Consider the following 25,356-nt stretch of genomic DNA (forward strand, 5'->3'; position numbering starts at 1 on the left):
TAGTTCAAGTCATGCAGTAAAAGATATTCTGGACTTAAAATATAAAAGATAATACATGAATTTTAATATCATAGCACTGCAGTTATTTTATAATGCTTGTACAACAACCATAACTCTTGAGAGAAATATTGTATACTTTTGGTGCATGCTGGAGCTTTATACGTAGATTTTTGTGGGTCAATCTCATTAGTCCAAATAAGCTACTTGAAATACTTACAGGATAAAGAAAACCCTTTCTAAAAACACAGAAAAATTCAGTATTTGGAACCCCCAGAAGCTGAAGAGTTAATGGTGGGATTGCACTGGATTCAGTGTATTTGCAGATGTTGCTGCAACCAACTGCTGATTTTTCTCCCATCCTGTCAGGGAACTCTGCCAGCCATGATTCATGGAATGATTTTTTTGCGCTGAGTAATCTGTGGTTTTTCTTTTTTCCTCTTCCCTCTCCCTTATTTCTATCCTGAACTAAAGCACTATTCATTTCAGCTAAAGGGAGGAGAAGCTTCCAAAGCATTAATACAAAACATTAAATACACTGTGTTTTGAGTGGAGGAATTGTAACAAATGTTAAACTTACAGTAATTGTACTTGGTCTTAGGCAGTCTAGTCCAGTGTGGGAAAACAGTTTTAGAACAGAATCAGCTTTTGGTTTTGCTAGTCATATGGTTTCACAGTTCTCTTAAGACTTCTGTACTAGTATTGCTAAAGAACATCCAACTTCTGTGCTGATATTATGCCTCCTTTCTCACAGATCGCTCAGAAAGAAATAAACCAGACTGCCGCTCTTCGGGGTAAGACCTGTATTTCTTTATTTATTCTTCCCTTCTCTTTCTTTTTTTTACCCTAATTTTTTCCTTTTATTGGGTGAACTAGGAAATTGGCTAGAAATATAAAAATGTCAATCTTCTATTTCTCTGTTTTGGTAACAGTAATGTAAAATAAAATAAGTTTTGTGTTAAACAAAATAAGTTTGTGTTAAAAATAATTGTTTTGTATTCTTTATGGGCAAAGTTCTTTTTTCAAGAAATTAATAGGACTTGCTAGATTGTAATTGTGCACACTGAAACTCCAAATGCTTGTTTATGTATCATGCTCAGGGTTGTTTGGTAAAACTGTGGTTTAAAAGAAGAAGCCCCTCATGACTTTTACTACTTTGAACTGTTTGCTTCTATAGCAAGGAAAGTAATTCTTGGTTCAGTCAAAAATAGCAACAATTTATTATTTATTCCATTGACTCTGATCCCATCATACGCAAGGTTTCACAAGAAACAAAAGTGTTTTAAACAAAGCCCATGCACACACACAGCAAGACATTGTGTTTATTTATAATTTCCATCAAGACTTGTCATGAACTTCTGGGCTATTGATTTGCAAGGCCATATTTTCCCTTAAGCTTCTGAATATTCTGTAGTTCTTATCCTCTGATTTTTAAATAATCTCTTTCTCTATTGCCTCATTTTCAAACTGTCTTGTTCTCCTCTGGGGAATAGGATTTTGTCCATGTCATGTGGTAGATAGTGGAATTTTAATGAACCAAAGTGATAGAGCAGGCCAGTGAACACTGGCTCTCCCATTCCTTTGTGAAAAAAAAATTCTAAAAAAATTCCCCTGGTGTCCAGGCTTTTGACATGACCTGACCTTTTCAATTGATTTTTACAGTCTGCATTTTTTCGTTTCGGTACAGTTTTACAGTACAGTGGGCTAGGATTTATAGCTGGAAGAACAGTGTAGCATTTTCTTACAGCACACTTGATGTGTTGTATCTATTGTGTGATGTGATGGGAGAGGATGTTTTTCCCTTCCCTCCCCCATCTGCCACAGCACTGTAGCTGATTCCAGCAGTGTGTTTAAGTTGCAGGGGGGTATTGCCTTTGTCTTTGAATACTTTTATCTGCTTAAAACCTCAATCACTGCATGTGCTGATTTCCTTTAATACTTAAAAATACTGAACTTTTTTCTTTTCTTTGATTTTCTAAAAATTTTGTGGTTACAGTCCAAATGTTAGGGCTTTCATTAGATCGTGTCATATTACAATAATGTCAAACAAATCCAAATCATTCTCAAAAGGAAAACTTGTTTTATCAAAATGTTTAGTTTAAGGTTGAAATAGCTTCAGTGTCTTCCTCTTTCTTCTCCCTAGTTGTTCTCACTAGTATCTTTTTGCTCTTGAGTGTGTTTTACAAGTTTGAATTTGGACCAAAAGCAAAGTAAAACTTCAGATTTTTTTCCATGGAATTGGAAAGTCAAATGTGGACCAGCCTTGGCAATAAAACACTGCCCTAAGTTGCCTGGACTACAGTCTCCAAATTCTCATGTGGAAAGCACAGAGTAATTAAGAGTATAATGTAGATTGCTCATAATGTTGAGAGAAATGCAGCTTTCAGTAGTCTTTCATTCCTATAGGTAGTGCATGTGCTTTCTGACCATATCTATGTATCTTCTACCCCCTTCTCAGTCTCACTGGCCATTGTGTCATGAGCTGCAAGGAAGAAAAGCCACCATTTGAAGGGTAGTGTTGGTTTGTGCACGTCTCATTACTGTTTCTAGACTGAACAGGAGCAGCCTGCCTTACTTAAATTATGTACTCTGCTAATTGATATTGCTGCACTCAGTGGTTCGTCTCTCATTATAATTAGAAGCATTATTCTGTGGTGGCAAATAGCTGGGTGAGATTCTTATCCCAAGTCTGGCCATGTCATGCCCTGGAAAAGAGCTGCAGTTGCATCAAGGCCAGAGCCCCTTGATAGAAGACCTGAGGGAAAACTAAATTGTGAAGTATGCATAGCTAAAACTGAAGTGCAAAGCACTCTTCTCTTGTAACATAAGCAGCATTTCCAAGCTGTTTGAATGTTGCTGGGGGCAGCTTTATTCCATTTTATGATGAGCTACTGCACTTTGGACACTGTCCTCTCTGGGAGCAGTTCATGACAAGGGAAGAAGAAAATACAATGGTTCAGAGGCATCTTGGCTACTTATTCCTTAATCTGCATGTTGAGGGATGCACAGCTTAAACACGCAAGGTAGTACCCCTCTCTTGGTCTCAGGTGGAACAAAAATGACACTGCAGGTCTTGAAGTCAAGGTCTGGAAACAAGTTTCTGCACTAGAATTACTATGAAATATTGAATGTAGACATGGGTAGACCAGCTAACAAGATGAAGGAATAAGCAGTGAGCCTTAAGAAAAGTAGGTAACCTAAGATGAAATAGCAGATGTAGATGTTTCCAAGAGAGAGCCAGAGAACTAGTTTATTGTTTCATACAAAGCTCTGATGAGATCTTGCCCGAAAGTCTGTCAAGTATAAGTATAAATATGGAACACTGGGATAAGAAGAGACCAAAAGAAGGCCCAGATATTCACCACCAACTCTTCCTCATATGTTGTAAGGTTAGGTTGTGGTTTGAAAGATGATCATCATAACAAAAAGGTCACATAACAATATTCCTTGTGATTTCAAGGTTCTAAATCTTGCCCTTTCTAATCTCCTGTTCTTATATATGTCTCTGCCTGTGTATTTCTAGATGTATTTCAAGCTTGTGCTTGAGTCTTTACATTATTAGGGATGAAGAGTTTATATATAGTGAGACAGGATCAGTTTTAAAACATAATTCACTTGCAGTGAAAGACATTAAAAAACCTGTTCTAGGTAGAACAGTATAAAAATGGTCATTAATACAGTACTTTATTATAGGGTGATGCCATTCAGAAGAATTTTTACAGCAGTATATGAACTCTGACAATTATTCTGGTTTGGTTGTTAGCCTATCAAATGTTTAGCATGGGAGAAATGCTACAGAAAGAGGGAGCATTCTGAGGGTGATACAGGGATCTAGCATGGCATGGGGAATAAACCTGGAGAGTGGATGAACCAAAGACCACAGATAATGATTTAAAGGGATGGAAACAGGTGACCTTTACAAAATGTGCATTATTGCATTATCTTCTGCCTCTTCTGGTGATTAGCAGCCATCTGACACTCAGGAGAGTTTAGATAAAGCAATGAGCAGCAGAACAGGCCTGTGTATCTACTTCATGTACTGCTCTGCAATGATTTTTTTGTTAAATATAGCACATTAGTAAGATCAAAACCAAGTATTCACTGAATCCAAGTAATACCTATTGCTATGTTAATGTTAATCAAGAGACATTTAGTTTCATGACCTAATAGCCACCCTTCAATTGTTACATTTCGGACAGTATGAAAATATATTTCTACTGGTAATAGTGGTCTGTAATTATAATTTTTGATTTTACTGTCAGGTCATGCTTGTACTGTTATGTCTGATAGCTTCAGGTCATGCACTGCTGTAACACAAGTCAATTAGGTCAAAAGAAGTAGGTCTTTATTCCTCCAAATGTTTTCAAACTGAAAATTATATGATAGTAATAGAAAAGAAGATTTCAGGCATCTACATATTTGTAGTTAATCCCTGAATGTGAGTAAAGCTTGTAGAAGGACTTGGATTTTTTTTTCTTCTTTTGGTTAAGGATTATGGATCAAAAAATCCTGAAACACAGTCCTGTAATTTGGTATAATTCATTGTAGTTGCCTTGACCTTGGAGATGAGTGGATGAAGGTAGCTAACAACTGCAGCAATTTATTGAGAGATTTAGTAGGGTATCAATCACTTGAAGTCAAGTCAGAAATATCAGTGTCTACTGTGAAAAATGGGGAGAGGGATGAAAGTAATTAGTTCATTTCTAGAAACAGATCCTAGGTTTTGCTTCATATAGTCTGCCTGGTGACTGTAATGTGTTTAAGTTCTTTTACAGCTGGTTGCCTTCATTTGATTGCAGTAAATTGAGCTTTTTTATTTAAAATGCATCAAGTCAACAATACAAATAGACAAAAGTTGTCTTTTGTTCCTTTATAAACAAGCACTTGTAGTGGCTGATCAAAGGGGCTACTGATCCCTTTAATGAAGCTCTGGTAAATTAAGTAATCATTTTTATGAATGATATTTTGACTTTGGTTTTATTTATTTGTTTGGGTTTTTTTTAATGTAGCAGAATTCCATTAGTCAAAGCTTCTCTGCATTTCTGTTTCCTATGCTACATAATGTTGATTTTGTGAAACTGTGTTTAAGAGATACTACAGTAACAGTTGGACTGTCTCTTAAGAACGTGTTTTCCCAGATCATCGGTGAAACCTGAAAAGACGCCCTTTAATGAAGATCTTAAGCATTTAACAGAGCATGAAGGGAATCCTAAGGCACTGGCTTGAGAATGTGGTGGAACTGTCCCCTCTTTATAATTAAAATGAGGTGGTTTTGCAAATCAGTATGCTTTTGAGGTCTTGAGAAAACAGTAACAGGTTTTTCTATGTTGTAACTGACATTACAGTCAGTCATTTAACAGTTTCACCAGATCACAGAATATCCTGAGTTGGAAAGTACCCACAAGGGTCATTGAAATCTAACTCCTGGCCCTGGACAGAACCATCCCCAAGAGTCATACCATATATCCCTGAGAGCATTGTCCAAATGATTCTTGAACTCTGTCAGGCTTGGAGCTGTGACCACTTTCCTGGGGAGCTGTTCCAGTGCCCAGACACCATCTGGGTGAAGAACCTTTTCCTAATATCGAACCTAAACCTCCACTGACCATAGATTCAGGCCAATCCCTCAGGTCCTGTCACTGGTCACCACAGAGAAGAGATCAGTGTCTGCCCCTCCTCTTCCCCTCACCAGGAAGTTGTGACTGCGGTGATGTCTCCCCTCAGTTTTCTCTCCTCCAGGCTGAACAGCCCAAGTGACCTCAGCCACTCCTCGCACAGCTTCCCCTCAAGGCCTTTGCCCTCCTCTGGACATTCTCCAACAGCTCCGTGTCTTTCTTATGTTGTGGCACCCAGAGCTGCCCCCAGCACTGGAGGTGAGGCTGTCCCAGCTCAGAGCAGAGCAGGACAATCTCCTCCCTTGCCTGGCTGTGCCTGCTGCCCCCCAGGACAGGGCTGGCCCTCCTGACTGCCAGGGCTCAGTGACTCCCATTCAATGCCATGGACCAGGACCCCCAGCTCCCTTTCTGCAGTGCTGCTGCAGCCTCTCGTTCCCCAGTCTGTATGTACATTCAGGGTTGCCCTATCTGAGGTATAGAATCTGGCATTTGTCTTTGTTAAACTTTATATTGTTGGTGAATGCTCTGTCTTAGTCAAAGGGGCAGTGTGGAGAGATTTCTGCTGCTTCTGTACCGAGAAATCACAGAATGGAGGGAAGATCTTGCAGGTCATGTAATCAAGCATGGTGCTCATAGTGGGAAGATGCTGATGCTAGGTCAGGTCCATGATGTTTTTTTATAGCCAAGATTTGAAAATCTCCCAGGAACGAGAGATTGAGCCTACTTACTTTCAGCCTAAGGCTGCTTGTCTGTCATTTACTAACTTTATTTCCAATTGATAGTGCTGTGGGAAACACTTCCAAGGGAAACAGTCTAAACACTGGACTACTTCATATCCAGGAGGACAAAATTCATTCACACAAACATCCTGAAGTACAGTTTTTCATCACTGTTGTTTAAAACCCTTGTGTTGTCTACTAGTAATGTGTGGACAGCCTTGTCAATGCTTCTGTTTTACGCAGGAAAGATTCAGGCTTTTGCCCATCCAGCCAGTGTAACAGACTGTAATACATCTGAAGTTTGAGACTTTGAACCTTGCTGGCACTCCATCTGAATGGGAAGGGTTGTGTGTGGAAGAAAGAATGAATGTTGGGGGATGTTTTACTGTGATATTCTTATTAATTACATTTAGCTTTTGCAATTCTTAAGGCTAGGGAGTATCAGGTTACTCTTACTCTAAGCATGTTTTTAGGCTGTGAAAATAGAAATGTCCTGCTTTTGTACCCTCCCAGTAGGTCAGAAGTCGGGGTTGTTCTAAAAAGTATCTAGTCTCCTTTCCAAATCCTTGGGGTGCAGTTTCACAATTGCCCTGAGCTGAGCTAAGCCTGTGTTGCTCCAAGAAGGAAAGGTCTCATTCTCTCTTTTGTGCTGCTGTCCGTGCTCATGTGGTTAGTTGGATCACAAGGCTGGTCTCCAGGGAAAAAAAAAATAGCTGTGTCTCCACTTCACAGATGAAGCAGGTTCAGCATAGGGGGGCAGATGATTTCTTGCAAGTTCCACAATCAGTCAATGGCAGAACTGGAAACAGGGGCTCTGAGTTGTGATTTTTCTTGTTGTCTTAAAAGTAGGCTCATGTGACTCCTTTATTTTCAGTCTAAGAGATAAATTTTGGACTTACTCACTCAGTGCAGTCCCACAGGTTAAATATAGATTTAAACTGGTCCAGTTTGAGATTAGAATCTACTTATGTGTCTTTCTTTTGTTTATCACGTTTCTCATCAGCACGTGCTTTCACCTTGGAGCTGTTGCTTCTGGGAGTAGAATAAGCTGGAGCAGTTTTGTGCAGCTTGTTTCTTTGGTAGCTTCTTTGCCCCAATAAATCATTATGCATAATTTTTAATTTGCAATGTTAATTTTTACTCTGCTCAGTTTATACTTATCTGTAAATGAGGAAAAAAGAATCACAGTTAGAGCTGAGGAATAAATGGCAGATGGGTGCAGCATAGTTTTTGGCAGTTGGGGATCACAAGAATATCTAGAGCCTGTTCCTGGGGGTGTTTGTTTTAATGTTGGCCATTTGTCACTGTTGTGTTGGGGATTTTTGTCTATTCATCTCACAGATAGCCGTAAAGAGTTATTGTGAAGGGTGTATCCTAGCCAGCCTCCTAGATCCCTTATTCCTAAATAGAGAAGAGAGATTTGTTTTAATAAAAAGAGTGCTCTGTTCCTGGTTTCTGCAGAGGGAATTCTGAAGGACTGTTTGCTCTGGTGCCCTGAACAACTCTTTCCGTTGTCTGGGCTGCTCTCCAGTGCTTATTCTAATTCATAATGGAAAATAACGCTGCAAATGAGATGGTTGTTGAAAGAATAAAGAGAAAAGGCTCACCCTCTGTCTTTGCTGAAAGAATTTCACTGCTTCTTTGGGCATCTTGTGTACATGAGCAAGTTTCACCATCCCATCATCTTTCAGAATAGACTTCTATAGAAAGTACTGAGGACCATCCAGACACATGGACACACTCCTTGTGCATTAGGAGAATTATCTGGGGCATGAACAACCATGACAGATATCAGTTCTAAGAAAGGTGGTTTCATTAAGGACACAATTGCACATTTTTTAAGCCAAGTTAATCAGTCATGGTTATAATTTTCCTTCTTTATAATTTTGTTTCTCCCCAAGACATTTCAATGATGAACAGCAGATGAAGTTTGTGGTAGCTGGGAAGGAGGGCTAGGAGAGAATTCTTTCCAGAGGTATTTATAATGTTCTCAAAGAAAACAGAAAAAGAGGAGGAGCTGCTAAGAGAAGCCTATAGAATATGTGTCAGGGCTGAGGAGGCAGACTCAGCAGGTTGTAAACTTACAATGCAGAAGTAGTAATCGTGAGGTTGTCTCTGAAAGAATTTCATGTTGATATTTTAAGAGTGTTGGAGCTTTTGTTTATTTCCCTAAGGATTTATGTAGGTTTCTGTCTAGGCTCAGTATCTACATTTTCTTTTGCCTCTGGAATTTGAGTGGGAGAGCTCAGTTTGCAGTTATATTGTATTCGTTTCTGTGGCCTCTTACTCTGATGTGCACAAAAGAAAAGAGATTGTTATCTCGTTCCCCTTTTTTTTTTTTTTTTCTCTTAATGTCCCACTCACCTACTTTGTAATTTCATTGTAAGTTATTTCTTTGATGTCTTTGTTCTTTATTCTAGTATAGGGAATCAGTTGCCTTAAGTACCAGTGTCTGATTTGGCAGGTTGAACATTGAAATGATTGATCAAGTACTCTTAAAGCACGTTACAGTTGCATTCTTACTACATCATGGGGGTAAAGTATTGGATCACAGTAGTGAGGCCTGTCACATTGATAATTTCTTCCTCTTAAATGTATTTTAGTATAATGTACAGTATAATGTGCAGTTTGCACAGTTGTACTTTTGACTCTGATTCTGTCGTTTGTGAGAGATTGCATTTCTGATTTTTCTACAAAATTTCTCTGTTCAAAAGTGGTATTTTGCTCAGCGCAGGCATCACCATTTGAATTTAAGCCATGTTTGCATGCTGCATTTGTCCTAGTTTTGGCCATCTGTGACAAATCACAGGCTCAACTGAGCTAGCATTAGCCCCTAGTGTAGACAAGGATGAGCTGCTTTTTCGCTGCTTCAGCTTCAAGAAGAGTACTAAGATCCAGTGATATAAAATGTCATGTTGCCTGTTCCCTTGGAGGCTTACAGCTAAGGCAGGTCACCAGCAGGTCTCATGCCCCAGGAAGGTCCCCTGCTACAGAGGGCCAAAGTTAAGCCATGCAACCCTAAATATGGAAAGTATTCATAGAAGTATGGTCTTTATAAGTATGCATAGCTGCATCTTAATCTTGGGAGCATTGTTGTTACAAGAGGCTTGTCATCTGACTATGGTGGACATTGCCATCTCCTGAGGCTTGAGGCAAAGGTTGACTTATAATTAAAGAGGAGGTCCAAATCTAATCAGGGTGTTCCAACCACAAGCAGTAATTACTGTGTTAAATCTCTCTTTTGATCTATAGCATAATAATCTGGTTGAAGCAAAAGAAGTACCTCGGTGATATCACGTTTTTATTAGGCAATACTTTTGCTTGGAATAAATGCTTACTAAAAAGAAACAGCTTTGGTTTTACTATTATAATTCTTCTATTTCATGTCTTTGGACTTCTGCTTCTCCATCCCCTCACACACCAGTATCCAGGATCTAGTATTAGAACCTGAAAGAAGGTTGGAGGAGTGAGAGGAAATGGCCTTAAACTGAGACACAGGAGATTGAGATTAGATATTATTTCACTGTTATGGTAGTCAGGCAACCAGTAGGTTGCTCAGGGAGGTAGTGGAGTCACCATCCCTGGAGGTGGTCAAGACACATCAGGATCTGGTGCTGGATGATACAATTTAATGGTTTAGTGGTTCAGGGGTTACAGTGGTAGTGCCTGGTTGACAGTTGAACTTGATGATCTTAAAGGTCCCTTCCAACCTTGATGATTTTATGATTCCATGAATACAGTATAGTTCAAACAATCCTGATATCAGTTTGTGATTGGACCAGGAAGTTTCACAGTTTCTTTGGACAACTGTTTTTAAAACCACTGTGTTGTTTTATTGCCTTTTTTCCATGGCCCCTTCTAAAATAATAGGTCCATGAATAGCTGAAAGCATGTAGTGCTCCTGACAGGTGAAGGTAGGAAAAAAGAGAACGATATGATGGAACAAGTACATTAATGACAGCTGCAGGAGAGGCTTTCTCACCACACCTTACTGGTGTATAGGAGAAAAGATTATTTGCTTTACTATTCAATCTATCTTCTTCCTTCTAAGGTTGTTGACAAGGAAATGAGTTCTGTTAAATGAACTTTTTCCAGTGTGAACTGACTAGAAATGCTTTCTGTGAATAACAGCATTTATTTTTTTCACCAAAGATGGATCTGAAATGACAACACTGTTCTGTGGTGCAACTTGAAGCCATTTCTTCTTGTCCTTTTCCTTGTTATTTGGCAGAAGAGACAGACCCTCACCTTGATATAACCTATTTTCATGTGGTTTTAGGGAGCAATAAGGTTTTGCATGAGCCTCTTTTCTCCAGGATAAACACCCCCAATGCCTTCAGCTGCTTGTCACAAGGTGTGTGCTCCAGGCCCTTCACCAGTTTTGTTGCCCTTCTTTGGACACTCCCAGCACCTCAGTGTCCATCTTGTAGTGAGGGGCCCAAAACTAAATACAGAATTCAAGGTATGGTCTCCCTAGGGCCAAGTACCTAGCAGCAATCACTGTGTTGGTCCTGCTGGCCACACTGTTTCTGAGACAGGCCTGGAGGGCCACCTGGATGTATGCTGGCTCATGAACAAACACTATCAACCAGCATCCCCAGGCCCTTTTCCACCAGGCAGTTTTCCAGCCATTCTTCCCTCGGCCTGTAGCAGTGCCTAGGGTTGTTGTGACCCAGGTGAAGGACCCTGCTCAAGGAGGGTAATGCTAGAGCACATTGCAGCGATTGTGTCCACATGGTTCTTGAGAATAATCTCCAGTGAGAGAGACTCCAGAACTTCTCTGGACAATTTGGCGCAGTCACCTGCACAGTAAAAAAGTTCTTTCCTATGTTCAGTGAAACTTCCTGTGCATCAGCTTCTGTCCCTTCCCTCTTGTCCTCTTGCTTGGCACCACTGAGCAGAGCCTGGCTCAGTCCTGCAGATACTGAGACATTGATGAGGTCCCCTCTCAGTTTTCTCAAGGCTGAACAGGCTCAGCTCTCTCAGCCTGTTATTTTAAGGGAGATGCTCCAGTCTTATCATCATCTTTGGTGCCCTCCTGTGGACCTGCTCCAGGAGCTCCATGTCTCTCCTGTGCTGAGGAGCCCAGAACTGGATAAAACACTCCAGATGTGCCTCACCAGAGCTGAGCAGAGGGGCAGAATCACCTTCCTTGCCTTGCTGGTATTTCTCTCTGAGAGAAGTGGTACTTTGTATTTATTAGCCGACAGTAGGTTTTCATTAGGGTTTTTCTGAATTCATCCACACTTCTAGCACCTACAGTATGTTGTGGCAAGCAGTGCCAAAGCTTAACCTCACATTGCATGTTGAAAAGTCTCTTTGGCTCTTTTGAGCTTGGGGTCTGCTAGTTTTTTATAATGCTTTCTATGTTCTGTAGAGCAAGAGACTGAGCTGTCATTCCCTATAGCTTTGCTGCTTCTTGAAAAAGTTAAAATGATGTTCTGCTTTTAAATAGATCAATCAATTAGGTAGTCTTAAGAAAAAGGTCACTATTACTTTTGGAGGTCCAGAGGCATTTTAGCAATAGGCAAGAAGGTTGACTGATACAAGAAAAAGGATGGGAATGATTTACTGCCTTTGGAATTAAGGGCATCACTGAGAGTGGAGATTAGAGAAATTACCTGCTTATGTTGTCTGAATTCAGGGCCTTTAAGTTGAAATGGAGATTGAAAAAAAAGTTATATTTATTTTCTACACCTGTCCCTGTAAAAATTATGGATCAAGGGTTAGAGGTCAGAGATGAAAAGATAGTTAAAGAGAAGGGTAACGCCACTGGTCCCGGGTTTTTCTGGGCTTTTTTTAGTTGCTGGGGTAAGCTGATACTTGTGGCTCTTTTTAATTTCCTCTGCCTAATTCACCTGATGACATGTGGCACATTGACTGAAGTGCATGGAGGAGCATGTGATAGAGCTATGTGTTTGGAGAATACTTACAGGTGAGGGAAGGGCATTGATATCTGTGGCTGTGAAATGTTTTGGAGAGGTATTTCTTATGGCTGTTGCTCTGACAAGGTCCGGTTCAATCTGTTCTACAAGGTGTTTATTTTTGAAGCTAAATTTAGTTGGGTGGCAAAAAATGATAGTGATTATTTCTTCCAAGTTGTAATCATCCATTAGAGACTGCAGTATTTACTGTCTTGCCATATAATTTGAGGTCCATGATGTTGTAAGACAACTAGGATATATGATTGAGGGTGGAGGGAGTTCCTTTTGTCTTGTAGTATGTTTGCATGGTGAGTTGCTCAAAGATGAGATCTCTGGAGAAATGTCCCCGGAGGTTAAAAGCCTTTTCTCGGTTGTTGAGGTAGGTATTTTGTTCTTATAGCAAATTCAGTGCTGTTCCCACCTATCAGGATTTTGCAGTGGGATAAATGCAGATTTTGTAGGCATCAGAATGATTTAAAAAATTTCTTTGGCTCTGTGGATCGATGCTTCTCTTTCACTCTTGGAAAATAATTTGAGTATGTATAAACTTGAATGCTTTTCCCCAGCCTGGGCTAGTGAAGGTGTTAACTTTGCCTATACACTATACCTTACCAACCTCCTTGTAGAATCAAAATTAAAATACTTGAAAAATAATCTTTGATGCATATGTTTTTGGAGTTGACCTTAAACTCAGAGTTGCTGGATCACTGTGAATGTATAAAAAGGACTGAAGTTTAAGGTCATGTTTAAACTCAGAGGTAAACATTGCATACCTACAGATACGTGAATGTATGGTTTGTTGTTGTGTAGTGCAAATTTCTGGTGAATCATTTTCTGTATTTTGTAACCAAAAGCTTTATGAATATCTGTGTCATAGAAGAAAAGGAAGCATTTCAAGAAGGGCAGGGGCAAAGTGTTCAGGAAAACATGCCATATCTCTGACTGAGCTGCTTGCAGGGTACCTTCTCAAAAGACAGGTCCAGTGAAGGGTGTGGTTATGAGATTTCATTTGACAATTGCTGTGCACTGTGCATTCTGTAAGGGCCGCTGTTACAAGTTCATGGATCTCACATACTGTAGGGTGTAACTGGGTGAGTCAGCAGTACATTGCAACAAGATGTGATCATGCATGAAAATTGTTTTACTTTTGTGAGATTTTAATGTAAGACGGTTGAAAATTAGTGTTTCTGCTGCTTGTTAAATTTTTGGTTTATAAGTACAAACGGCCTATTTGAAACCGGTATGTTTCTTTATATGGATGACCTTGTAGTATTCTTAAACACATCTTTTGGCTATTGGTTCACATTTATGTTGTACAAGGGGTTTTGGTTTCTTTGTTTCTCGTTTTTAAGCACTCAGTTAAAGCCTTACTTTGTTTGATATATATGTATTAATATTTCTGTCATGTAGGCTGTTCTTCACAACAAATGCCTTTACTGCCAACACGCATCTGTAATTAAAACAATGAGGAAATTCCCTTTGTTTCCTCACTCAGCTAAAGGTTAAACTCCAGCACATTTCATGCTGCTTGTTTGACTCGACTGGCCTATAAGGAAGTTCAATTAGGCTGAAGGAGCACAGAAATCCTATGGCATGGGACTTGTCAAAGAACTTGGCATTGGCAATTGTTGTATTTTGAAATTCTCAAAGGCGTTCAACTGAGTTTTTGGCACTGAGGTCACGCCAGTGCTGAATGCTTCTCGTAATCCCAGTTCTGTGGGTTAGGTTGAACTTTACATTTTAGATCCCAAACATCTGTCTTTTGTATTGCAGTGCTGGAATCATGCTGCTAATGTTTGACTAGGCAAGATCCAGACACTATTTCAATGCTGAGTGTAGAACCTACTTAGTAGTGTTTCTGGGAAGCGAGACTCAATGATTCACCTGTCAGAGGCCTCAGTTGCCTCAAGATTCCCCAGGAACTCCTTCCTTATTACTTTAGTTTCTTCTCAAAGGATACACAGCAATTGAAGCAAGTGGGCATATCTTTTACAGATTTTTACATGGGAAACAAACATACGTAGGCAAAATCAACCTGTACCTTGTTGCCTTGGTCTGATTACTGCTGTGATGTCTTTGAAGTCTGTATACTTGCAAGCAGCTGAGCTTTCTCCACTGGATTCCTCACCTCCAGTATATGCATCATCTGGGTCTTGCTGAGTTCTTGTCCTTGCAGTCAACATCCTTTTGTTCTTGCTTGTTCTTCTCTGGAGCAATGTTCTTTTGTGTTTCTATTTTGAAGCTTCTCTGTTTTCAAAAGTCCACCTGAAATACACCCATCTTTTAATTTCTTTGGGTGATTTCCCCACCCATTCCCTATTGTTTCTATTGTTTTCACTTTGCTGATCTGCAGATAAGTGATTTAGTAGGGATTTAAGATACTCACTGCTATAAAAGTAGTGTTACCTATTTTGTTACAGTCATTATTAATGTTTCTAGTCAGATGGGAACATTGACATACCAGTTTTTCCCTTTACAGTACTTTAAAGATAATCTTACCACTATACTCATATGTTCTATGAAATACAGAAACTGTTTGAAGAAAATCTAATATTCATGCTTTATAACAGTTAAAGCCCTGTAAAGACATCTTGAATCCTGTGGATCCAGATTTACTGGTTTTCTTTATGCCTTTGTCCTGCTCATCCTTCATTATTAAACCAGGTTTTATTCATCTGTGATGTCAATTACAAAGGTTCTGGAGCTCATCTAGCCACCAGGTTATATTTGATGTACAGAGATGTATGAAGCAAGCAGAATGTCCCATCAGTGGCTAGAGAAGGCTTTGATTTACTGACTGAAATGCAACTGCAAATAGTTGAATCAAAAAACCATTCTTCAGAAATAGGCTTTGTTTTGTACTCTTGAACTGTAAAAGTAGGGCACTGTCATCTTTCCCCATGTGCAAATGCAGAAGCTCTGTAGACTTTAATGGTAAAATATTTCCATCGGCAGAAGCTGCACTTTACATCTAAATTGTTCTGTTTGAAAGTGCTGGTTCTTCCCTTCTGTTTTTTAACTGTTACTTTCCCAAATATCCTGTTCCTATCACTATAACAATTCAGTGATACTTTAATTTACATTTACAGTGCTACATTGCTATTATGCTGTTATTAAAATTATAGGTGTTTTCTACTCCTAGAATTATTTACTACCAAGATTAAATTGCCATTAATCATAAATACTATTTACTGATTTTAATCAAAACATGCTAGCTGGCTTATCATAACAGTGAGTGTGATATGTTGATAGACGGCATAGTGGGGAGCCTTTTTAGCTGTTACAAGAGGACCAAAGTCTTCTTGTAGCATACATTTTATTGGGAGCTGAAATCGGTCAATGTGCAATGAAGACTGAGAATTACTTGAATCATGCTCTAGGCATTTATTTGCCTTTCTGGAATGGCTGTGTTTATACAATCATCTTGGGGTTAGGGGCAGTTCAGGTCAGGTTGTTGACTGAAAGAAAATGCTGTAGGAAATCTATTTAGAATGTCTGTAGCTCACAATCAGGAAGGAGTTAGGTCAGGGTGCACACCAACCAAATTACTCAGATTCACAAAAAATTTGGGAGGTGTTTCAGCTTCAAGGTCTAAGCTGGACATTATTAAATGTGAAAGCTGTTGTAACCTCATGACTTGTAGGCTGCTGTGAGAACTGAAGTGTGAAATGTTATCATCTGCTGCCATGATTTGCTTTGACTTCCTGCCTGTGTTCAGCCTTAAAATTGAAGGTTTCATTGCTAAAATACAATCCTAAAGTATGACAGTGACAAGCACATGAATATGTAATAAGTAGTTGAAGAAACAGCTAGAGAGCAATTCCTGAAAGGATTTCCCTATGCTGATCAATGTGAGCTGTTTTAATTAGCTGAGCAGCTGGATTTTAGCTGCTGCTTAACTACATCCTCACTTGTCCAGACAGTGGGAAGTCGCGCTTGTGGCATTCATTAAGTGATGCAGAAGCAGACATCCTCAGCATATTGATGAGGATTGAATTGTTGCTGGACTTAATTACTGGTTCAGGATTTCTTGCTTTTGAGGCTGAACCCAAGAGAGAAGTGAAGTTGTGTGGGGGTAAGTCTTAATTTCTAGATAACCTATCTGTACGATTGAGCATGTGATTTCTTAGGTGACTAGATCTTTTCTGCAGGGCCAGGACAATACCCCATGATCTAGCAGAGAACATGCAAGTGTTCATTTTACAGAAAGGCTGTGGGGACAGGCTGCTGCCAACTGTGTTTGTGCTGGTGCTTGTCTGATCTCCTAGTGAGCCAATATGGATGATCAGCACTAACACGAAAAAAAAATATAAGGAGTCAGCTGATAATGAAGGATGAGAAGAGCAGCTGACATGAGGTATAGCCAACATTTGGTGATTTACTGTCAGATTAGTGGCAGAGTCATGGACTTAAGGTTTGTTTTGTCAGTGGAGGCTGAGCTGCTTACCCCAAGGACTGCTGCTGGCCTCCCTGTCCACTGCCATCACTTCTCCGGTGCTGCCCTGATGCTCATGTGGCTCTGCAGCCAGCTGGAGCAGTTGGCCTGTCTGGCTGAAAATTAATCAGGATATTTGGGATGGGATTCTTTGTTGTTAACAAAACCACGTGGCTGATCCAGCAGACTTGTGACCATGCCAGCACCAACACAAGAGAGTTGGTGGAAATGGTGAGCATGTGGAAGGCAGGAGTACTGGCTGTGCACTGTCTGCTTCTCTGACATTGATGGGGAAAGTGCACCTGGACTCCATGTGCCATCTCAGCTAATTTACACTATCAGCTAGAGGACTGGCGTTCCTCAGCAATGGAGGCATTGAAGCAGCTGACCACTGTGGGTGCATTTTCAGTGTAAACTGACTTCCACAGGATTAATACAATTCTGTCTACTGCACCCACATCATGAATTTGGGATAGCTGCGAGTCTTCTGCTGTAGCTTTAAGAGCTTTTTGGTAGAACTAGTAAGTCTGTCTTTGGCCTGCAGGTGATGGTAAATCTGATCTTTTGCACAATCCCTAATTTAGCTATTAAATTACTACCATCTTTATGTAATTCAGTCTGCAGTGAAATAGTTTAGGTGATATTTAAAACATTTTGTGCTTAGAGTAATGTCTTCTAATAAGTTTTTAGAATGTTGTACTGTAGTACTCTGGCTGTTATAAAGATGGCATGATTTCTAAAGTAACTAAGAGGAATATATGATGCTTTTTATTAAACTACTGTTTTGCCTTACAGTAATTGCAGCATGAGCTATTTTAAAATTCTTGGCTCACATTCCAAGAAGTCACAAGACATTAAAAATAGCGACATTTTCATTCTTTTCACTCTGTATGTGAGCATAAAGCAGGGTCAATAACCATCACAGTTAGACATATGTTTAACTTTTACACAGATATGTGAACCTAAGGACTGATACTTTATGAAAACTTCATATAACTTGACATAAAGGATAAATTTTGAGATGTTGGAATAGATGCTTGAGAATATTAATTTTTTAGAACAAATGATCATTTTTCATTATTTTTGTTGGCTTTTTTCCCCCTTTGGGCTTTTATGTATGTCTAGAATGATGTATGAACAAAGTGCAGTCAGTTTTCCTGTAGAATATTCATTGTTGTGTCAGCTTAGATAAATAAAATAAAGGTCCTGGTTCTGATAAAGGGAGCAGGCAATGTGAAGGGCTGCTCAATTCCTGCTGAGAATCACATGCATGACAATAGGAGGGTGTGAAAGTAGATGACAAAGAGATGCTGGAACAGGCTAGTAGCTTGGGATGTCTTTTGTATCCTAAGCAGTATCACAACCTGTAGAGCAGAACGCTGTAGATAGCCAGGGGAGACCCTCCCTAGATGGCTATGGGTAGGCTCACAGGCAGGAAGGGGACAGCCAGCAGCCAGTCCTGCCTGTGATCTCCAGAGGCAAGTGAAATCCATCAATCTTCTGTCTGATTGCACTCAACAACCAAGCTGCCTCACTGTCAGCCAGCTTGTGGGAATGTGCCCATGAGGTGCCCTCCACTGGACTGGAGACTCTGGTACTCCTGAACCAGCTAAAGGACCAGGTAGGTGAAAAGACAGCCCAGAACCTCCAGGCCTCTTGGCTTAGGTAGCTGTCCTGGGCAGACACAGCTCCCTGCCTCCTCCCTTGGAGATGGCTGTGTGATTTGAGCTTTATTCCACTTAAACAGCACCTCCCCTTCCCTGCTCTGTGGGGACTGCTGAGGTGAGTGATGCTCACGCAGTCGCTGTGTTGGGTCAGGAGTCACCCTGCAGGAGCAGCCTTCTGAGAAACCTGTTAGCTACACTGAAATTGTGTTTGAAGAGAGACAGTGCTCAGTCAAGGAAGTATTGAAGCACAGCCCCAGATGAGGGAGAAACCATGGTTTATGCACAGTAATTGCACTTACTCCACTGAACAGTTTACAGCTCTTTCCCCAGTCTACCTTGTGGCAATTTTATTTTCCTAATGCACAGATGTGAAATATACTTTTGAAGCATTTTCCTCAAGTATTTATATTTAGAAAACCTGTCCCTGAAACCAGAGTAGAGCCTGCCAGAAAGAGTGAGTAGGTGTTTAACAACTTGAAACACACCACTCCAGGTTCTTTATCTTTCAAAAATGGTGACCCACAGGACCCTTTTCATATTGCTGCCGACTTGAAGTACCCAACTGCTTTCAGCATAGCAGGCACAGCAGCTTACGGATCCCCTCTGAACTTACTGAGTGGGTTTTTCTGGGCGCAAAGTGAGTTTTGAGGAGCTGGCAGGGGAATCTCATCAAAGCTATTGCCTTTGCTGGAAATGAAACCACGTTTGTGATTTAAATTAACAGTTAGCAAGGTCTAAGATAAGTGGGCAGATGTCAGAGGAGTTGCTCTGGTTGTTCAGTACTTCCTGCTAGAAGATGGGGGGGGTGGGTTGGATGGCTAGTTTGCATCTTTACTTATTCCATATTAGTTATGACTCTGGTGTTGTTCCTGATGTTTATGAGATTCTTTAATACTTTGGAACTTCCTGCTCTCTGCAGAGTTTTCTTCCAGCTGTGTGAGTTTGAACTTTGCTTATGTACATTGCAGGGTGGCACAGGAGCTGCTGTCTCCCATCCCCACAGCTAGTTATTGTCGCACTGTCCCCCCAGGACTTCTCATTAGTTGTGGAGGGAGTCACATTTTGTATGGATTAATATTTCCTTGCCATTTGCATTTATGAGGATTTTTTTTCTGCCTTCTGGTTCATTGCTGTGCCTTATGAACAGGAGGAGGAGGTGGGAAAGAGGCAAGAGCCATGCAGTACAGTAATTGCTGCAGCTCCTACCTCATCAAATAGGAGAATTAAATTTGATTTGGTTATATTAATTATTTGGATGGCTTGAGAGAAAACATGTCATTAACCGTGGAGCAGAGGAGGTTATTAGTAACCTTATTACTTCTCTCTTTGCAACACAGAATGAGAGACCAGGAATTGCTTCCTATGGAGCAGGGATGGGTAGGTTCAGCATAAGGTATGGGTAAAATCACCAGCTGCCCCAAGAACAACATCTCATTTAAATTACTGGGGTTTAGTATATAAGGAAGTTATTAAGTTTTCAGTTCCTTTACAGGGCTCCATGGTGAAAAAAAATAATGTGTCTACTGTCATTTCCATGTTTTTAAAGGGCTTAAATAATTGTAAGCTAGATGTGAATCAAACTCTCCTAGGGGTAAGAAATGTAGTGCTTTGCCAAAAAGTTGTTGATGAGTGACCTGTTAATGGAAAGTGGAAAAGAAAAACTGTCTTCTAACAGCTTGTTTTGTCTGTGAGCTCATAAATTTTCTTATAGAACCATGTTATCCTGGGTTCTAAATTAGAGATAGTGGTGTATTTGGGCTGCCTTGCTGCCCTTGGTATATCCATTCTTCAGCTTCACTAGGTTGGTTTCATGAGAGGTTTTACTTCTTTGTTCTTTGCATTTTGATTTTAAAAATGTTTTCTATGTATCCTTTTGGTCCTCATGCCATATGGAAAGCTTGAACTTGTGTCTATGTGACGACTCCGATGATTTCCAGCCAAAAGTACTTGCTTTCATATAAAAGTGTTTATCAGATTCTGAGGCAAATTGCAATGGGTCAAAGGGCTTTTGCCAGTAGAAGAAAGAATTTGTTCCTTTTTGTTCTCACTAATACTTGAATGTGCATGCTTCATAGATTTCCTAATTTCTGCGTATCAAACTTAAGTAAATCCTGAATTCTTAGTTTAGAAAGTTACTGCTGCTCCAGGAGATTTCAGATTTATGTTACCAGACTTCAGTCTCCTTCCTGTCTGATAATAAATATGATTAAAACCCTAAAGATGTTGTTATTCAGAAAAATGAAAGCAAAATTAAAGCTTCAAAAATGAACATCCAAAAGAAAGAGACTTGAGATACAAGGAGCTAAGAAAAGAGTCCAGGGTACAGCTGTGAGGAACACACAACTAAAAGTGTTTCTTAAAGATAAGGCTGTATTTTGATGGGACACTTTGAAGGAAAACTAGAACCCTTTTCTGCTAAAAATGCACAGTGAAATATGACTGATAGAAATGTTTTCTAAAGCAGCTTTGCGAGCAGTGTGGATTGGGGCCAAGCCACATTTGAACTATTTCTGAAACCAGACAAATAGGCATTGTTTATCCTAGACTAGCCAGACTGTTTCAGAAAACAGTTCAGTCAGAGCAACATTCATTTCTAGTCTTAATTAGTTTCCAGAATGACTGTAGAGGGAGGACGTTTTTTATCCGCATCCTTTTTGACTGTCTCTTTCTTCTCTCCTCCAAATCCCCCCACTCTTCATCACACTGGAGTAATTGCAGCCATCCCGTGCATGTGGAGCTAAACTGAACCCTGGCAGAGTTGGTGTGCTGCACAAGAGCAGACTTAAAATGCTAATGCCCTCCCTGTACTAACATTCTTGCTGACGGAGTCTGGTGCTGGAACTTTTCTGGAAAAGGCTTGATTAGTATACCTTTGTTTTGTTGTTAAGATACTGTATTAATTTGAAGCAGATACAGTCTATTTATTTTCAGCCTTTAAAAAGTCCATTCAGCTTCTCACCAATAAATATTCTTTATCTCTTGCATTTAAAAGAGAAAAAAGAGAGAAAACCCTTCTCTTCTGAACTGATTGGTTGGTTGGTTTGTTTGTGTTGTTTTAATTCTTCTATAGCTTAGCACAAAGTGGAAGAATTTTAATACCATGTTCTTCAAATTGCAGCATTTCTGGAAGTGATAATCCCAAATTAGATTTGATTTTTACGTGCAAAAATAGTAGGGACTGCTGTATCTTTTAAATAGAACATTCAGAGGAGAGGCAGCAGAAACCTTAGTCTTACTAAGAAAACAGATGAGTTGGCAAAAGGAAACATTTTTCTGTCCCTGCATATCAACAAATATTTGGTCATGTTGTCTTCCTAACCCCACCCACCAAGTCATTACTGAAAAATGTTATCTCAACTGGAAGGGAAGACAAGTTGTTAAGTAATTGTTAAAAATATTTAGCAAAGGGTTGTAGGTTTTTACTTCACTGTGTAAGTTTTATTTATTTATGAGAATATAAGTCATTCAATACTTGCAATCTGTAAATATGCACGCCCACGTGAGACAGAATGTGAACTTCAAGACAGAATTGAGAGACATAATGGATTTAATAATTGGCTTTCTATCTTTGCAGAGTTTTGAAGCCAAGCTGTAACCTGGTTTTCATTAAAAGGGGTTGGGTATGGTTGTATAGTCCAGGAGTTTTGGACAAATTTCTCTAAGATAACAGCGCAGGGGAAAAAACAGGCTTGGCAAACCCTTTACAATATATGGGGAATTTTTACGTGATGTTACTTGTTTTCTCTTTGAGACATTAACCATGTTTTAATAATTCTTTTTTTCTTCAATAAGCCAAGGACCCTTGTCATCCATAAGAGCGGCAATCAAGAGATGTAAGTTTACTTTTCCTTTTTGGGAACTGTAATGTTGTAAGATTGCTACATCTTTATTTTTAGTAACTGTTTAACTTGGTATGCAAAAACAAAGTAGCTGTAAATAAGTAAGCAGTAAGCTGAGGGGCTGTAATTTCTTTCTCTCTTCCTTTATAGACCATCTTTTTGTTCCAGTTGCTAACATTTTCTTATTTATGCACTAATGCATCTGTGCACAGATGTGATCCTTCTCTGAAAAGCTTGGGTTAGATGTGCCCAATTTTTAGTTTGTTTGACAAAATAGAAGATTTTGAATAGAAGAGTTCTCTACAGAACTGCAGAAATCTGCAGCAACTGCTTATTCACTGTACTGGGGACAGAATTAGACTCCTGTACTGGGCTTGTTTTAGAAAATAAAAGATTGTTTATAAATCTTGAATGAAAGTCCAAACTCTTCTTCCCTGATTTCAGCATTTAAGTCCTTCTCCCATTTCCCTACTCATGATGTTTCCAGGCAGAGAGTTTCTTTAGATGCATCTTTCAAAGTATTTTATGCTACTTTCTTCCCCTTTTCAGTTTTATTTATTTTCAGTCCATGACTTTTAATTTCATATTAATGAAACAGCCCTCAGGATTCTGCTATGGGGAAAAATAAATTCGTGTATGTAGTATTGATTTGTTTCTCCTGGACCTATTAGTCAGGGACTCATTAGTGTGGATTAGATTGGAGGTAGTGAAAGGGCATCATGAAAGCTTTACTCAGAGTTAGTCTGCATGATGCTGTCCTTAAAATGCAGCACTTTATTTGTGCTGTGCCTGCCACAGATGGAAACTGGAAAACAGAGAGCACCAGATCAGAGGGCCTTTTATGGTGGAGTCAGAAATTGATTCAGACTGCCTAAGCCCCAGTACCTTGCCAAACTGAGAAATCATCTGTGAGATCATTAAGCATTTGATATCTATGTTTTTGAAAATGCAGTAGCAAGTGATTCTTTGTTTTGAGGCATAATCACATAAAAATCCAGTCAAGAAGCTGTGGCTCGTGGTACTTACTTATTAACATGTGAATAACTATGATGAAATATAAGTACCATGTGAATTATTCAGATAATAAGCTAGCAAAATAGCATCCATGTACATAGCAAGGCGTTGTATATAAAACCACTGTTTTTTGTATGCCATTACCCAGTGCTGTTAGGATGGACCTATATTACAATGGACACTGAATAATTCCTAACTCCCGTTGCCATTAATCTGGAAAAAGTATGGTAATCTCTGGACAAGTGTATTTCCCTAACAGAGTTAGAAATCTGTTTTTCTTAATCCCTGATTCTTTGAGCTCTTACTCTCAGATTTGGAAGAAACATGTACATGATAAGTATGTACAGGGTTTCAACTTACCCACCTGTGGACAATGCTGTATATCATCTTGTTTTGATAAGTCTCTCCATTTCTTGTGGCCAGAGAGAAAGAGGGTTTATTTTCCTTTGGCACCCTGACCATAACTCCAGATAGAACCACAGTGTCATTTTCAGTTCTTTGCTCCATAGGATTCAGAAAAGTGAGCCCAGCGTAACCTGAAGGAAGCAAGCATGTGAACATGAGATTTGCTCAGGAGTAATCTTTTGATCTCAACTCTTAAAAAGTTACCCCAGGATCTTTAATGATGGTCTCAGGCCTGGACACGCCACTCTTACCCAGCTCCCACTGAAATCAGTGAAACTGTTTCCATTGATGCCAACACAGCAACGTGCACAAGAATGGCAAAGAAAGGGGAAAGAGGCAAGCCAAATGCTGCAGCAGTGAGACAAAGGGGAACAGTGTTTTCACTCACTTCTCCACCCTTCCAGACCAGGCTGTTGTTGGGAAGCAGGGCTACAGAAGCAAGTCTCTTATCCTAAAATGTTGGAAGAACTTGTAGGCTGGTTCTATTCTCATTCTGTCCTAAATAAATACATGGCTGAATGAAGGATGTGTAACAGCTTGTATGCACTCTGAAGCTGTGGCTTTCCATTTGGCAGTTTTGCAGCCATTTTTGGCTGTGGGTTTTGTTTGTTTTTCATTTTATTTGTTTTGCTTGGGGGCTTCCTAGGTTCTTTTGGCTCCCACTTTTTCCCAACCAGATCAATTCCATGACCTCATTCTCTTCCCCATCTGCACAGACATTTGGGCTGGCATAATGCAGGGAATGGTGCAGAGGCAGGAACATACAAGGCAAGGAAAGGTGTAGGAAGGAGTGAAGTGCCTTCATAAATCATGGTTGTCAAATTTGAGTAAAACTACGAACTTGCTCTGAGGGTGTAGTTACAAAGATTTAATTCAGCAGCAGTGCCAGCCTCTATGGTGCCTAACAGTCAGATCAGCTGTGAAAAGCACGTAGAGGACTACCCTGGGGGTGGGAAGAGAAATCCCTGTAATCCCTGAAGTTGCACAGAGAAGCACTGGAGACAGGAAACAGAGGCAGGAAAGAGACTGCTGTTGGGGGTGGCATTTTCCTTCCCCTGTGCTGCTGGTGGTCTGAGCCCAAGGTAAGCAGGTTCAGGGAGGTAAAGTGAGACAAAAACTGTACGGGCAGTGGTTATTTTTTATCACTGTGAACTCGCTGTGGAGTCACATGAGTGCTAGTGTTCACTCAAGGAGAATCAGAAATCCATGTTTGGAAGGGGAATTGGGCATCACCATCTCTTTAGCTACGTTCAGGCATTAAATCAGCCCAGCTGTAATGTCAGGCAATCTAATATTTCCTTGAGGTGCCTGGAAACAGAACCAGAAAAGGAGCAAGACCTCCCCCTTGTGCCAAGAAACAGTTTGGGAGAAAACTCTGTTACTGCAGAGATGCATGAAAAATTCCAATTAGTTTGAACCTCCACATCTTTTCTTCACAGCCATTTCATACAGAAATAGTCTAACCAGATGTTGGGTGAAATCAAGGCTCTTTTTTCTGGTGTTGGCTTGAGAATTATCTGATCATTTTAGTGTTCCCTGAAGAAGAATCTCTGCAGTCATGTAACGTCTTTGATATTTTAAAGAGGCCACAAGTGTGGCCTCTTCCATGGGAACATTCTGTCAGTTCTTCAAACTGCATTACTTTGTAGGTAAGGGAGGGAGTGTTTGCCCACTCTTGAGGCTTTCCTTGAAATACTGTAATGAATAACATTTATTCCTAATCATCTCTATAGTGAAACAA

General features: G+C 39.9%; 1 protein-coding gene across 2 annotated transcripts in view; it reads left to right on the plus strand.

The window, feature by feature from the left end:
• Positions 1-614: 614 nt before the first annotated feature.
• The window catches only part of SH3D19 (SH3 domain containing 19), a 63,806-nt gene continuing 39,064 nt past the window's right edge, over positions 615-25,356 (plus strand). For both annotated transcript variants that reach the window (XM_031066763.1, XM_031066768.1), the window contains exons 1-2: positions 615-791; positions 22,150-22,190. The gene's annotated coding sequence lies outside the window, so the exon portion shown is untranslated. The remainder of the gene's footprint in view (positions 792-22,149; positions 22,191-25,356) is intronic.

Source organism: Geospiza fortis, unplaced genomic scaffold (genome assembly GCF_000277835.1).
Source record: "Geospiza fortis unplaced genomic scaffold, GeoFor_1.0 scaffold40, whole genome shotgun sequence".
NCBI lineage: Eukaryota > Metazoa > Chordata > Aves > Passeriformes > Thraupidae > Geospiza > Geospiza fortis.